The 13,804-nt window shown below is 43.7% G+C and overlaps 1 protein-coding gene across 8 annotated transcripts in view; it reads right to left on the bottom strand.

Annotated features, from left to right (window-relative positions):
* LOC126865628 (heterogeneous nuclear ribonucleoprotein K) overlaps positions 1-13,804 on the bottom strand; it is a 90,826-nt gene that overhangs the window by 58,731 nt on the left and 18,291 nt on the right. For 2 of the 8 annotated variants that reach the window (XM_050618385.1, XM_050618394.1), the window contains exon 2: positions 7,222-7,277. The gene's annotated coding sequence lies outside the window, so the exon portion shown is untranslated. Of the gene's footprint in view, positions 1-2,414; positions 2,648-7,221; positions 7,278-9,325; positions 9,642-9,684; positions 9,883-13,804 lie in introns of those variants that run through there. The other 6 variants (XM_050618391.1, XM_050618388.1, XM_050618389.1 and 3 more) reach the window with 6 other exon arrangements.

The raw sequence follows: 13,804 nt of genomic DNA, 5'->3' as shown, positions 1-13,804 counted from the left end.
GCACTCGGCTGCGAGGCTACGACGTGAACGAATAATCCGGATGCATCCGAGGGACGGTTGGAGGGCTAGGAGGGGAACGAAGTCAATGAACGACTTCACCGCAATCGCCACGCGGCGAGAGAATTTCACGGTTGCGAGCTTCTCTCACCCTCTCGCTGTTTTCATCCGACTACCATGTCCCTCTTGCTTTTCCTACGCTCGTTTTTTCGTTTTACGACATTATTTTTCCCCCCTCTAATATTGTTCCTTTTTTTTTTTACCAGTGGATCACGTAAACAAGCTGGTGCTTCTTTCTTTGCGTTTATTCGCCAGAAAAAATATATTTAAAAAAAGACAAGCTATTCTCAAACCATAGAAACTTCCTTGAAGTGTCGCTGTGACACTTTTCGAAATAGTCCATGACATCCGACGTCTGCAGACGTTCAAAATGTCGATTACTATCGCAGACGCAGACTGGTAGAAGATAATCCAACTTTAAGTTTCGAAACCTTACTTTTATGTCATCCATTCGCGCTAGGCGCTTTCATTTACAGTCAGGAAATTCTTTGCATATTGCGCGACAAGCATATTTCACGAAATTCATGTGCCTCTGCTACACCTGTATCGATGGAACATCGGTAAAATTGAACCAGAAAGATTTTCTTTTGGTCCTAGACCCGAGTGAACATGCGGAAACAACGTTAACACTGATACTGTTTCCCAACGGGAGAGACGCAAGTTGGCGAGAAACGGCAGGAGCTCGTTACCAAATGAACTCGCTCGAAATTTCGAAATTAAATTTAAATCTCATTCAACTTTATCGTTCACAGCGAGTCGCGGATGTTGCAACAGCAGGCACCGAAAATACGCTCTCTCGCCCACTCAGCCACGAAAACGTTAATGCCGGCTGTTCGCGGGCACACGAGTTCAGAAATTATCCGAAACCGTCTTTAGGACCACTGAATAATTTATCCGGCCCGCTATCGACCCGCCATGTCCGGGGCCAACTTTTAATTGCGTCTACCGAAACGATGCGCTTTTCGAAATTTAATCTATCAACTGCTAATGAACCCAGCCAAATAACGAAATACTTGAAAAATGTAATTGATCCAATTAATCATGCGAATTCGTCAAGTTTTTACCTGGATAGTCTCGTGCACGCGTATAAGTGAAACGTACGCCTCGACACATACCTTTGTTAAACACGCAATATATACAGGCTGTCCAAACCTAAGTATCCGAGCCATTTGAAAATTAACCAGCAACAGAATTCCCTGAATATTTCCGTCGGCACGTTAAACGAAATTAATCATTCACTGTGAAAGCTCGTTTCTGCCATTAACGTTGTTGGCTAATTACTTTCCACGAGTTGCAACCACCTAGTCTACCTTGTGGGTACCAGCGTAACTAAAGGACCACCTGGAATATGAGAACCACGTCCTTTCAACAAGCATACACGTGCATCGTGCCTGAGACAATGGCTCTTCGTGCTAGTCGAGGAAATTCTCTGGCAGCTGACTAGGCGATCTTTTCCCCGAGCATTCTGGTGGTAGCGGTGAATCGACCAAGAACACGCAAGAATATCCGATAGCAACGCGGAAAACTGGCTCGTTGCGGCACTTTGGCTACCACCGCACAACGACGCCGAAAAAATGTAGGCCGCGCAAACGATATCATAGCCGGCTGGCTGTCGGCTGGATCGTCGCGAAATTCGCGACCAACCGATAATCGATCAGCCTGGCTAGATATGAAACACGAAACGTGACTCATAGCTTCTTATCGAACCAACATTGTCGCTAGTGGGGACGACTTTTTTTATCCGTATCGACTGCTTGCCTGTCGTTTCTTAGCGAAGCGAGAAACGCGTATAAAGTAATTGGCGCTACGATACAAAAATTTGTCCAATTTCGAACAAGAGTATAGGAAGTTAGGAGAAATAGCAATTGAAATTTATATCTCGGATAGCCACCGCGAAAAGGGAAATAGTCCCAACACCGTATCGCCTAACATCCGCTTTCCTTCGATCGATCAAACAATTTTGTCCGATGAACAGAGAGCCGAGTAAACCGATCGATAAACGGAAAACAAATTCTTTCCTATCGAGATCGTCCGAACGAAGAGGACGTTCCAACGAGCCCCCTAAAACCACCACGCATCGCTCACCACTTACCAGGAACGTTAACGAAACGAATCCATCCTCCCATTTAATTTCTCGACCACGTCGATGCAAAAGAAACGACAAATCCGATTTCACGGTTCCACGATACATGTCTATCTCTTGACTCGTGGTAAAAAAAAATGTCCACCGAATTAGATCATCGGAAATCGTCGACGTATTGTCTCTAACGACTAAAAGGTTTCTCAGTCCTACTTTCCATGGAAAAGCAATCGGAAGCGAAAATGAGAACGAGAAGACCGCAGATTTCGAGACGTACCTTTTGCGTACGCTGCTTCACCGCGCGTTCCCGTGTTCCTGGTGGAGTTTCGCCGTTGCTGGATACGTCCCGGGCCCGATGGCCGCGTGCACAGCCGTTTGTGCACGTTCACACGTTCACAGAGTGTTACACGCGTAACGGTTCGCACGATGCGTGACATGCGTGTGTCGCGCGTATGACGTGGCGTGTGTGCGGAAGTATATTGATCAGCTGATGGTCGGGTGGATACTGGGCTACCTCGCAGAATTCACCATATTGTTGCGTCAGCGCGCACGCGCCGAGCCCTCGCTTTCGTCCCTTCGTTCACCCTTTTCGTGCCTCCTCAACCCCTCCGCTCGTTACCCCTGCCAGGCCGTGGTGGCATGCCGCGTTTCTTCGACTTTCGTTCAATGAAAAATCTCGAGAAAAAGGAGCAAGATGCCGAGAGGGTCAACGAGCAACTCTGACGGAAGTACGAAGAAATAAATTCGCGATATAAAGATCAAGCACCGTCAGCTTTCGACGACGAAACGAAACATCGAGCTTGAAACACGAAACGAAAGAGTTGCTGGTTGCGTAATTGAACGTTGATTCTTGCGTATAGGGTTAAATTACATATCGAGTGCTTCCGAGTATTTTCATCGGGGAATTTTCACCAGGTGTGTCAATATTTATCTAAAACAGCCAATGACATACCACAGCTCTTTTATGTATAATTTACGAAATAATAATACTGATAATGTGATTAAGTCGTAGATCGTAAACTTCTCTTTCACTGTTTTAAGGCTCAATTCTTAAACTTTATTCGACGTAAATTTTCTGTAAAGAATTTCCAGAGGTTGCGTAGATGTGAAATTCGAAGATGCGGAAATTTATCGGAGAAAGGCGCCAGTATAGTATGTACTATGTCATATCTATGACGCTTTCTAAATCTGCGAAAGCTTGAGCACTGGCTGCGTTTTACACCGCTTGGAATCGCTTAGGAAATCGCGTTCCCCTTATGGCGTAGTTAAACTCTCCTTAAATACACACCTGTACCAACTCGTAATAGCTAATAAGTCGTCCAAGGCAAACAAAGATCTTTTTATTCCCCGGAAGAAAACAGATAAGACGATGTAGATTCTATGTGAAACTTACTATTCGATGCTTTATTTGATAAATTTCTATCGGACGAACGCATCCGATTTTTATTTTTCTTAGGAGGAAAAGTCGGAATGTTCACAGGCTCGGTCGAGTCTGAGTTCGTCGGTATCTAGCAGCGAACAAACTTTTCATTTCATTAGAGACGTTCCTCGATATACATATACATACTGCTACAAAACTAGTTTCACCTCGAAGTGAATCGCATTATAAACTTAACGCGACTGTTCCCTCTCACTTGCAATGGAAAGATTTTCATTTCCTACAGTTTTCCGTCCTAACCGAAGCAAATTTTTCAATAATTCCAAAGAAATCATAGCTCGCCGGTTAATTCGTCGATGACATGAAAGCGAAGTTTATGCAACTCGAGTATTAAATTCCTATTTGTTCAGCTCTCGCTAGGTCCCAGGGAAATTACTTTCTCTTGAAAAATTCATTTCACTCGACACGAAGGTCAGGAAATTTAAAACCATACAACTATTAGACTTCTCTTCGACCAGATATTATTCGTAACGTTTGCTTTCCCTCCATCTTTGCGAACACGCGTACTTGAGTTTCGTTTGCTCACGAAGAATTTCCACAGACGAGATTCGATAAGGGAATTACTTACTCGGTGACAGCCGAAAGGTTAACGAGATAATTCTATCCTCTCTGAAGCCAGTGGAACTTCCAAGCGACACGAGTTCATAACCTACTTTCATCTTAACTTCGCGTTTCTGTTTAACCGGACAATATTGCTCGAGGTTTAAGCGATAATCATTTATGGAACGAATCGAAACTGCCGATTGTAGTACAGAAGCAAGTAACTCGAGGAATCGGATAAACTCTGACGATCGTTATTTTTAAATACTTTAATCGGCAGACTTTAAAAGTGCAGATTAGTTGAAACTTCAAACACCAGTAGATTTCGTCATTTCGTTTACAACGGATACTCGACGCTTCTCGAGATATTTACGATTAAATTCAATCACACTTTAACGCAAATGAATCTTTGAAATTGCGAAAAACAATATGTCTCGTTTCAATGGTGTACATACTTTTAACAAAACGATGAAATGTAGCAGCGTTCAAAGTCTAACTAGGTCAGTGACCAAAATATCTTGCAGTCGTCTTATTAGAGAAACGATAAATCAATTAGAAAAATTGCTCATTAATCTACGCGTATCCGTCGAGTGCGTATATTTCGCCGATTAGATACGTCTTCCATGTATTGTTTATTAAGCACGAAACCGTCACTGATTAGTGAAATCTTCAAATACGAGCATATGAAAGCCAAATGTCTGACATCACGGGGAAGAAAGCGTGTCTACGTTCAATGATCCTCGAAAGAAGAAAAAGAACTGGCCTTTTCCGCCGACGGTGACTCATCTGCCGGGAAAATATTCGTCGAACGAACTTGTGACACAAATCCACGATCAAAGAGTCTCGTTAACAACAAACGTACATACGTGCGCCGATGTCGGCTACGTTGAATATTCGGAGCCCGAGGATCGGAATTGTGTTAACCATCCGCTGTTTTCCTTTCACATTCAAATTACTCTGGCCAAGCTTCGTTACGAGAATCGTTTCATCGTCTACGTACGTACCACGTGAATAATAGTCCTGGATTGTTCCGAAAAACAGACAATTTTATACGATTGAAGAATCAACGTTTGTTTCGTTGCTAAAGCTTTGTTGTATCGACAAAAGAAAGAGTTGTAGCCTTTACAAAGCGATAGTTTGCTGCTACGAGGAAATAAAGATTTCTAAGTCCAAAAATTGCTCACCTTTGTAACCGTTAGAGAAAGAGCTTTATGATACGAAGAACGTGACAAATATTCCGCCATTTTCTCACAGATACGTACAGGAATAGCGAATCGTTCGAAGATTCGAGGAAAACTATGGCGGAATGAAGGCGAAACGAAACAAACTCGTAAAGCCGCCAGCGAGAAGGGAGCCGGCCTCGGTTGTTATTTCATGGTTGGAACTCGTGCTAGGATTCACAGTCACGCACCGTGATTCGCCTCTTGATTCACGGGGAAAGAAACGGAAAGCATTGTTTCACTCTCGCGCCGAAACTGGTTCGCCCCGTTTCGTGTTACGACGGATTGGATCGCAGTGCGACACGCACCTCGCTCGAAATCGCTGAACGCGCGTTCCTCTGTTAATTACCTTCTGCTACAGATCTGCCACAGCATTTAACTTTTGCTCTGACAAGAGAAATTACCGAGCAACCGGTTCCTCGAAAAATAAACAGGATTTCAGAAACGGTGTTACGAAGCTTTGTAAACGAGGATTTTTGAAAGCCTCCATTTATCCGTAGAGGCATCTTGCAATTGGACGAATCGATCAAATTATCGCGTTCGTCAACCCTCCAATATTAAACCTAACGCGACGCTTCTAACCACTAATTATAAAGGAATTATATTGCGAATGAAATATTTATTCAACCGAAGAAGTCATTGACTTTTTTGAAATTCTAGCGTGCTCCAAACTTTTGAGCGGAAGTGTATTTATATTCTGACTGGTTCTAAACCATCTCCGATGGTTCGACTTCCGAAGGTTGACGTACGAACGAAGATACCGTGGTCTGGAGAAACGAAAAATTGGAAAATTTGATAATGGAGATGGCGGCGAAACCATTGGTTGCCAATCGCGTTTCGACTTTCCATCGACGAATATTTGCAATTGGGTCCCGGGGCACATTTCCGCGCTTTTCCTTTCTCGGGTTTCCACGCGAGAGCCGCTAGTTTCGAAATGCTCGTTTGCCGATCACGTAAAGATAACGTGTCCGTTAGTCGAGCCTCGCAACCTGCATTCGAATGAACAGAAAAATGAGAGCCACGTCGGGAGATAACGGCCGCCGCCTCTTCTGCGTTGTTCCTCTTTCACGTGCAATAACGTATTCTCACGGAGGCCAGACGAATGAATGGAATGGTTAGAAAGTTCATTTGCAACTTTTGCATTTTTTAAAGTAGCCGTGATTCTTCTCCGTGGAAGAACCTTCTTCTTAACTCTTTGTTCTCGCGATCGTCGATGATTTTCCCGTCAAATTCGACGCTAGAGTGACCAGTTGGAACGACGAGTTTCTCAGGAAAATGAAAAATAATTATCTTCCAGCCTTAATAATTTTGTCTATGCTGTTGCTAATGTCAATGGACAAATATATCGGACATTTTATTCCTTAAGGTAATTTTTAGTTAGGGCCAGGATTATATTTTGAAAATTTTATCTTGTATGGCCTGCGTATACAAATAATAGCGAAGAACTTGTGAACGTGAAAAAGTTGAAAACCTCTGGTCGAAACAATAGAGACGTTAATCGTTCTTATCGAGGGATCAGCATGAATGAGGAAGAGTGCGAAACCGGCGCGTAATTAACAATTAAAGAGATACGTGTCTCTGGCGTGGTTGCAACTGGCACTCGTTTGCAATCTTCGAAGAGCCAGAGAAGACAGCCTTTCGCGTATCGTTTGAGACACGAATTTAATTAACCATCGCACAGGCAAATTACCGTGGTCGTCGTTTTTCAATTACACGTGATTCCTCGTAATTCGATCTATCTTTCGACGAGTGATACAAGCAGAGAAGGAACGCGTCTTCTTTTTGGTAAATATTTTGTCAATTAAGATTGCGCGTTATCTACAGAATTATTATCACACATTCGTTGAAACTGTTTATAATTATAAGAACTGATTCTAGGAACTCACCTGGTTGAGCAACTGCCTACGCTTCACTCTCACGTCCTTCTTGTAACTCACACCTTCTGGAACAAACGTAACAGTATGTTAAAACTTTATAACTACTCTTCAAGCTATGTATTAACTACTTATTCGGTAAATTAGTAATTAGCCAAACGATAAATGCACTTTCAGATACAACTGGTCTTAAGCTTAGTGCATAACAATATCCTCTTCCCAAAAGCATCACGAAACATATTCCATTATTTAAAAAATTTTCCCAATCTCGAAAAGATGTTGCCAAATAATCGTGACAACTATTAATTTGCTAAACCAATAAACTGTTAAACTAATGAATAAGATTTTAAACGTCTTCCCCTAAATTTCTAATTTGATGGTCCAAACCTTTTAACTCGTACGGGATAATAAATCGTAAAACGACCCAACTATTTCCACCGTTTCGATATATGTAGTTACTGGAAAAGAACGCTGCCAATCCTAACTGTGAAGGGTTACTCGAGTGCTACGGAAGAACGACAAGGAGCAAAAACACCGTGCGTCGTTTTTCGTTCGGCCCGCGAAACTTCTTGGCGCCAAAACACCGATCTGTCTACGCGGACGGAAGATTGCGACAGTGCACGATAATGAGATAACTTAATTTTCCTCGGGCAAACACATAGATCAGCGCGTGTCTCGAGAGGAGTTGTCCGGTGTGTAAAATACGCGCTCGACCGATGAAAAGCGTGTTAGAGCGGCGCGGCGGGGAGAGCACGCTTGTAATTCACTTTGCCGAGAGTCTGATCTGGCAGCGAGGGCACGTTCTTTTCCACTAGGCTAGGACAGTTCGCGTGCCTGACCGAAACGTCGATGAATAGTTAAACAAACTCGACGATTTTCGGCAGATTCTTCGCTTACATAACATTCTTCGATACTACTCTATTTTCTTTTTTTTTCGCTCGTATTCCGTGGAAAAAGCCGAGATAGTAGACAGGCGAGGTTCGATTCGATCCATCCGATTCTATTCGCGGATCGAAGCTCGCGTGATTCTCTCAAATTCAAAGAAATTCGAAGGCTCTTTCTGCGGTTGAGAAGCGGAATCGTCTATCGTTTCGTTTCTTTTTCTTTTTTTTAATTTTATTTTATTTTCGCTGAAAAATTAGAACGAACGATTCGTTTCACGATTCATCGTTCCGAATTGTAATATAACGTTATTTACCTGGCTTCTACTTGAGAATTAACATCCGGCAAGTTGCTAATTGCGTGCATGATCAATAGGAAAGTCATTTATAGTTGCATTTACACTATGTGACTAGCTGTTATACACAAGTAGGTAAGACTAAACGCACTGCACGATAAGTATAATTTACCGTTAATTTTGTCATATTCCAAAGCATAAATAATTTTAATCGGAAGAAGAATTCGTGACTGTAAGCTAAAAAGGAGGGTAACGTTACTGGCAGAATAATCCGTTAAAAAATCAAACGAAAGACAGAATTTACAGAATTGACAAATTAAAATCTAATTCCAAAGACAAAGAGAAACGATTAAAAAGAAAGGAACCCGTATGCGATCATAAAAGTAAATCCAGCACGAGAGTCACGTCGATCCACCCAACTACCAAGGAGACGCAATGTTGTATGCACGGAACGAGCATCTCCGATGCACAAGCGGATCTCGAGGAACAGCGGACAGGAAAAGAAGCCCGCTTCACCCCTCCGGTTACCCAGCCAACGAGTCACAAAATTGGACGACTCGTTGAAATTCGTCGGTGAAGAACAATCCGTAAGCCATGGAGCTGTGTGCCAGCGTACCGTGGAAATACAGGGACCGGTGGAACAATGGGTGCAGGATAACAAAGGGGCCTAGACAAAGCTGTGTGAGTCTCAAAGAGACCTGGCAAGGAGTGCTACGCGGAAAAAATTGACTTCCAGTCGAAAACGGTACCGCCCGGCTAGGCATAGTCGAGCAACCAACTAAGACGGACCACTGCGATAACGAGGAAAAGCTAGTAGTAGCAGAGTACTTGGTGAGTGACTTGGAGTGTGCAAGAATCTACGCGAACACGCCGTGTAACCAGGCGAGCTGGTGTTTTGCTCAAGTGCGCAAGATGAAAGCGTGAAAGAGAGAGCCTTACACAAGAGACACAGGCAGAGACCTGACAGAAAGAATCCAAATCCAAAGTTGAGCGACGACAAGGACGACGACGTCGATGACGAGAAGAAGAAGTCATCGACGACACGACCGACGAAGCAGCTCCCTGCCTTCTATGGAACTGTGGACGATGCTGTCTGCTCGATGTCTCGACGTTGGTTTGTGGGTCCGAGCGGCCTCGAACTGGTCTCTTATCCCTGGTATCGCCCAATCAAAAAACCGGCAGCACACCGTACGCCGATTGGTCGACTACAGCCACCGTGAACACTGTAATTGGTCAATCGGTCCGAGTCACCCATGGTTACCGTTTGCCTCAACAATATCTACGGTCGATATCACCACCTTGACTACCCTGCCGCGCGCGTTACCTTCTCTCCCTTACGCTTACCGCTACCGCCTCACCTACCCCTTGCCCCTTTCACGCACACACGCCGCGATTAGCGCCTATAACCTCGGGCCAGAATTCTCGAGGGCAACCGCTTCTTCTTCTTTTACACTGCCACCCTCCAGAGACGTCGAACTCCCAACTGTCGCGACCCCCTGCGAACAGGGCACTTTTTAGACATTTTCGCCAGTGAAACATCCAGTTTTGGACAGTTTCAGAGGTATACAGAGCTATTTGGAACGATGTTACACAGTCATTGAGAGAAAATTTGGTTCACGCGATCTTCTGGGTTAATCGAAATAAATCTTTGACCGTTTCCGAGAAATCTCATTCTCTGTGACATAAGATCACCATGAACACGAAATGCAAAGATACGAAATGCACTCCTTGATCGCTGACTATGGACGGTGGATAAGTGCATTGAAATTCGACCGTGTTCGCGTGATAAATTATCCCTTGATAGCAGTCAGCCGAATCCATGACCATGAACCGTCGTTCTATATCCGAGCGCCAACTATTTTCGACCGTCTGGGTGATCTTACTGAGCAAGGTTCTTACGATTCGTGAGTCGAAAATCCCTATGGAGCCATTTGTCACGGAGGATGGAAAAACGTTCGCTTTGGGCTTCATCAAAATCCACTCAGACCTCGAGGCAGGGACAGTTACCTGTGGCTATTTCGTTATCGTTCGTGTCATAATGGATCTTCCGATTCATCGATTAGAAACGAAAGTGGCGGAATCGTTTCTCGAAAAGAGTTAGTTGAATTTGCAAATATGGAACCCGGTACGCTTCGAATTCTATGATATTCGAGACGAGCTCGCCGTGTTGAGAAGTTAAAGAAAGAAGAAAAGCAGGTGTCTTTAATTAAAAATGTCACTCACTTAGGCCACTTCCACCCGATCCTCGGTATATATTAATACGAATTCTTATTTCAAACGGAAAAATTGAAATCTCCGCTACGGACTCGATCTGCAGAGTACAAACACAATCCAGCGATTGAATTCCCAATTACGACAGAATGAGATTCCAATTACCAATAATCGCGGTGTAGAGAAATTCGATACCGGTGCGGAGGCGGATCTTCCTTAATCAAACAGCATCATTTCTCGTAGTAACCGAAGAAAAAGGACATTCGATTAACTTGCATTCGTTTAAAGACAAAGTAGAATCTACGAATTCAAAACAAGATGCACCGAAGAATAATAATTTAATAAATAATAATTTTTAATAAATAAGGCAAAGCGTTAAAGATTCTGTATCTGCTGAATAGATTAATTTCGCATTTCATGAAAATACGGCGAAACGTAGACGCGTATAAGTTCAACGAATACACAGAATAGTAAATCCCTATTTTTAAATCGGATCGCATCCCGACAACAAGTTTTTCACGCGACGCTTGCACGAAATCGCGTTACCGTCTTCGAGAAGGTCCGTGAAAAATTACGAGATTAATTGCGCCACGGCTGGAGTTGACCGTAAAAGCGACGTCTCGACTTTCAACGGCGCATTTTTCAGCAAGGAAGAAACGATCCTGAGAAGAAATCGCGGAAGTAAACCACGAAGGGATAACAATGCGATGGAAGAGCAACCAGACCAGAGGCTGATGACCGGAAAAGGGTGAACGAACGGAAATCACGAGTAACTTCTGAGAGAAAGGGATGAGTTGCGGAACAGAGATAAAGAAAGAGAAAGGCGTAGAAATAGAAGGACGAAAAAAAAAGGCGCAAGCAAGAATGCGGAGAAGAATCTATCGTTAGTTCGGTCGGTTTACCCTACCGTGGGCGTAAAACGTCAGAAAAAATGTCAATGACGCGTTTTATCGTCACGGAAGTGGCAAGTTGCGATTTCACGCGCCTATGACTCTGCTACAAAAAAAAAAGAGGAGCGATCTATTTGAATCAATCAAAGAACAGGTTATAAAAATCATAATGTACAGTTGACAACAGGTTTTAAATGCTTTAATTTGCCATTAAAATGCAGAGAACTTCTCAGCAACGACGTATATCTGTTCCATGTCCGTATCATTTAAAGCTTCGTTATAGTAAAAACTAACAAGTGTCGTATTTCATCGGGAACGTTATCTCGATCTTGCGTCTCGTACAACGCGAGAGAAGAAACCTCGCGAAAGAAAATTGCTGCCAGAACCGATGATACAACGATGACACACAACAGCAACGCATATGGGAAACAGAGATCGCGAGTGGATAGTAGTTTTCGCATGGAGCGTGAAGTTATACATAGCAGCAGGAAGACGAACAGGTCTATTGTCCTGCGTGGAGTCCATCCTCGTCCTGTAAAGCCACGAGAGCCGGTTCTCCGGAGTCGAAAAAAATACTGGTTACACGCGAGGGTGGGGACGAATTGACAGAGAAGAAATAGTGGCCGCGGTTACCTCTCTGCTCTCGTGGCTAGTCCAAGGAAAACCGTTCACAGAGAATCTCTCTCACGGCCCGAGGGTATCCATCGACCGCAGAATCGTACGATTGCGAACTGGAGTGAGAGAGAAGTAAAGGATAGCTCCACTATTCTGTTCTCGCGGTTTTGTTCCTTTATTACCGGTTATTGTATTTACTTTGCGTGTCTTTCGATACACCTAGGAATGTCATGCTTATGAAATCATCCGAGTTATTCGCTGGATGTCCAAAAAGAGCAAGGTAATGATTGGAAAAAGTCTTAGCGGGTATCTTTGATAAGGCGAAAAAAGTCTAGAGAGATTGCCAAGGATAACGCAAAACACCGAGAATATTTTAACGACGAGATATTCTCAATTTGTTATCCAGTTTGAAAAGTGCGAAGCGAGCAGTTCGTTGCTCGATTCGACTATTCTTCGATCCGTTAACTTATGGTATTTGTTATATTCCAAAATATTTTATCGTTTCTCGCGAATATAAAAATGGAAATTATAAATATATCGAAGAGCAAGGAAAAATTTGTATTATTTTATTTATATCAATGGCCACGATACAGCGTATCAAGATCTAATTGCTGTACAGGAGTATTCGATATATAAGTCAATTCCTTCCCCTGTTTTTCCCGATCATTTCACGAAAGAGCCCTCATTCGCTAATCGCATTTTCATCATGCCCGAAAAGTTAACCAACCGAACACTGTACAGAGTTTAAGTCAATTTCCTAGGTACATTCCGGCGATCCTTGGCACCGCGAATCTTACGTCGCTCCACCCCTGACACTCTCGACCTCCATTTTCTTCGGCGCCCCTAATTCTCTTTCTCGAGAGAGCATTAATCGTCGGAGGTTTCGAAGCAAAAGCTACACACAGATTCCAAAGTAATTTCCTCGAAGCTTTCGTGGCTCTTATCCCACCCAATTTTTCCCTCCGAGCTACCCTGCCGTCTCCGGGATCTACTTCTTACTCACCTCTTCCAATCGTCTCACGAAACACCGGCGATCATTAACCGAATTTCCATCGATCGAGACCCTGCGTTTCCCTCCTTTTTCGTCCAACTATCGATGTTTCGTATAGCCAAGCATAGAACAATCGAGAGTTCCACACACACCCTCTCTCTCTCTCTCTCTCTCTCTCTCTCTCTCTCTCTCTCTCAACCTCGATGAAATAACACAGCCGTAGTTGTAGGATCGAGGGTGGAAAGTAGAGAACGGTTATGGTAGTCGAGTCTATTCGTGGTATCAATATTTTACGGGAGCACGTTCCTCCATCGATCGCAGCTTCTCTGCATAATTAATCGCGCTTCATCCGTCCGCTCTCACCACCCCACTCTCTCCCTCTATGACTTCGTTCTTTTCTTTTTCCTCGGTGTACGCCGCGGCGAATCTTACGAATCGAATTCGCGACAGCGAGTTAAATGGATTTCGATCGAATCTAGAGACTCCCCGAAAGGCCCGCAACCGTCGCACCCCTGCGCGACCGCGGGGACATCGACGCGGTGACTTCCAACGGAACGGGGAATAATAGAAGATAACCACTTTTATAGAACTTAAATTCGCTTTGCGTCGTTGCAAATGCATAAGCTATCGTAGAGGCCGTGGGAAGTTCCTTCGCGTTACATTTTCAAGTATTACAAAGTAAAGTTGTTACGAGAGTTCGTCCCCTCGATG

This window comes from Bombus huntii, chromosome 5 (genome assembly GCF_024542735.1).
Source record: "Bombus huntii isolate Logan2020A chromosome 5, iyBomHunt1.1, whole genome shotgun sequence".
NCBI lineage: Eukaryota > Metazoa > Arthropoda > Insecta > Hymenoptera > Apidae > Bombus > Bombus huntii.
The sequence above is the reverse complement of the archived record's forward strand: the minus strand, read 5'-3'. Positions and strand labels throughout refer to the sequence as shown.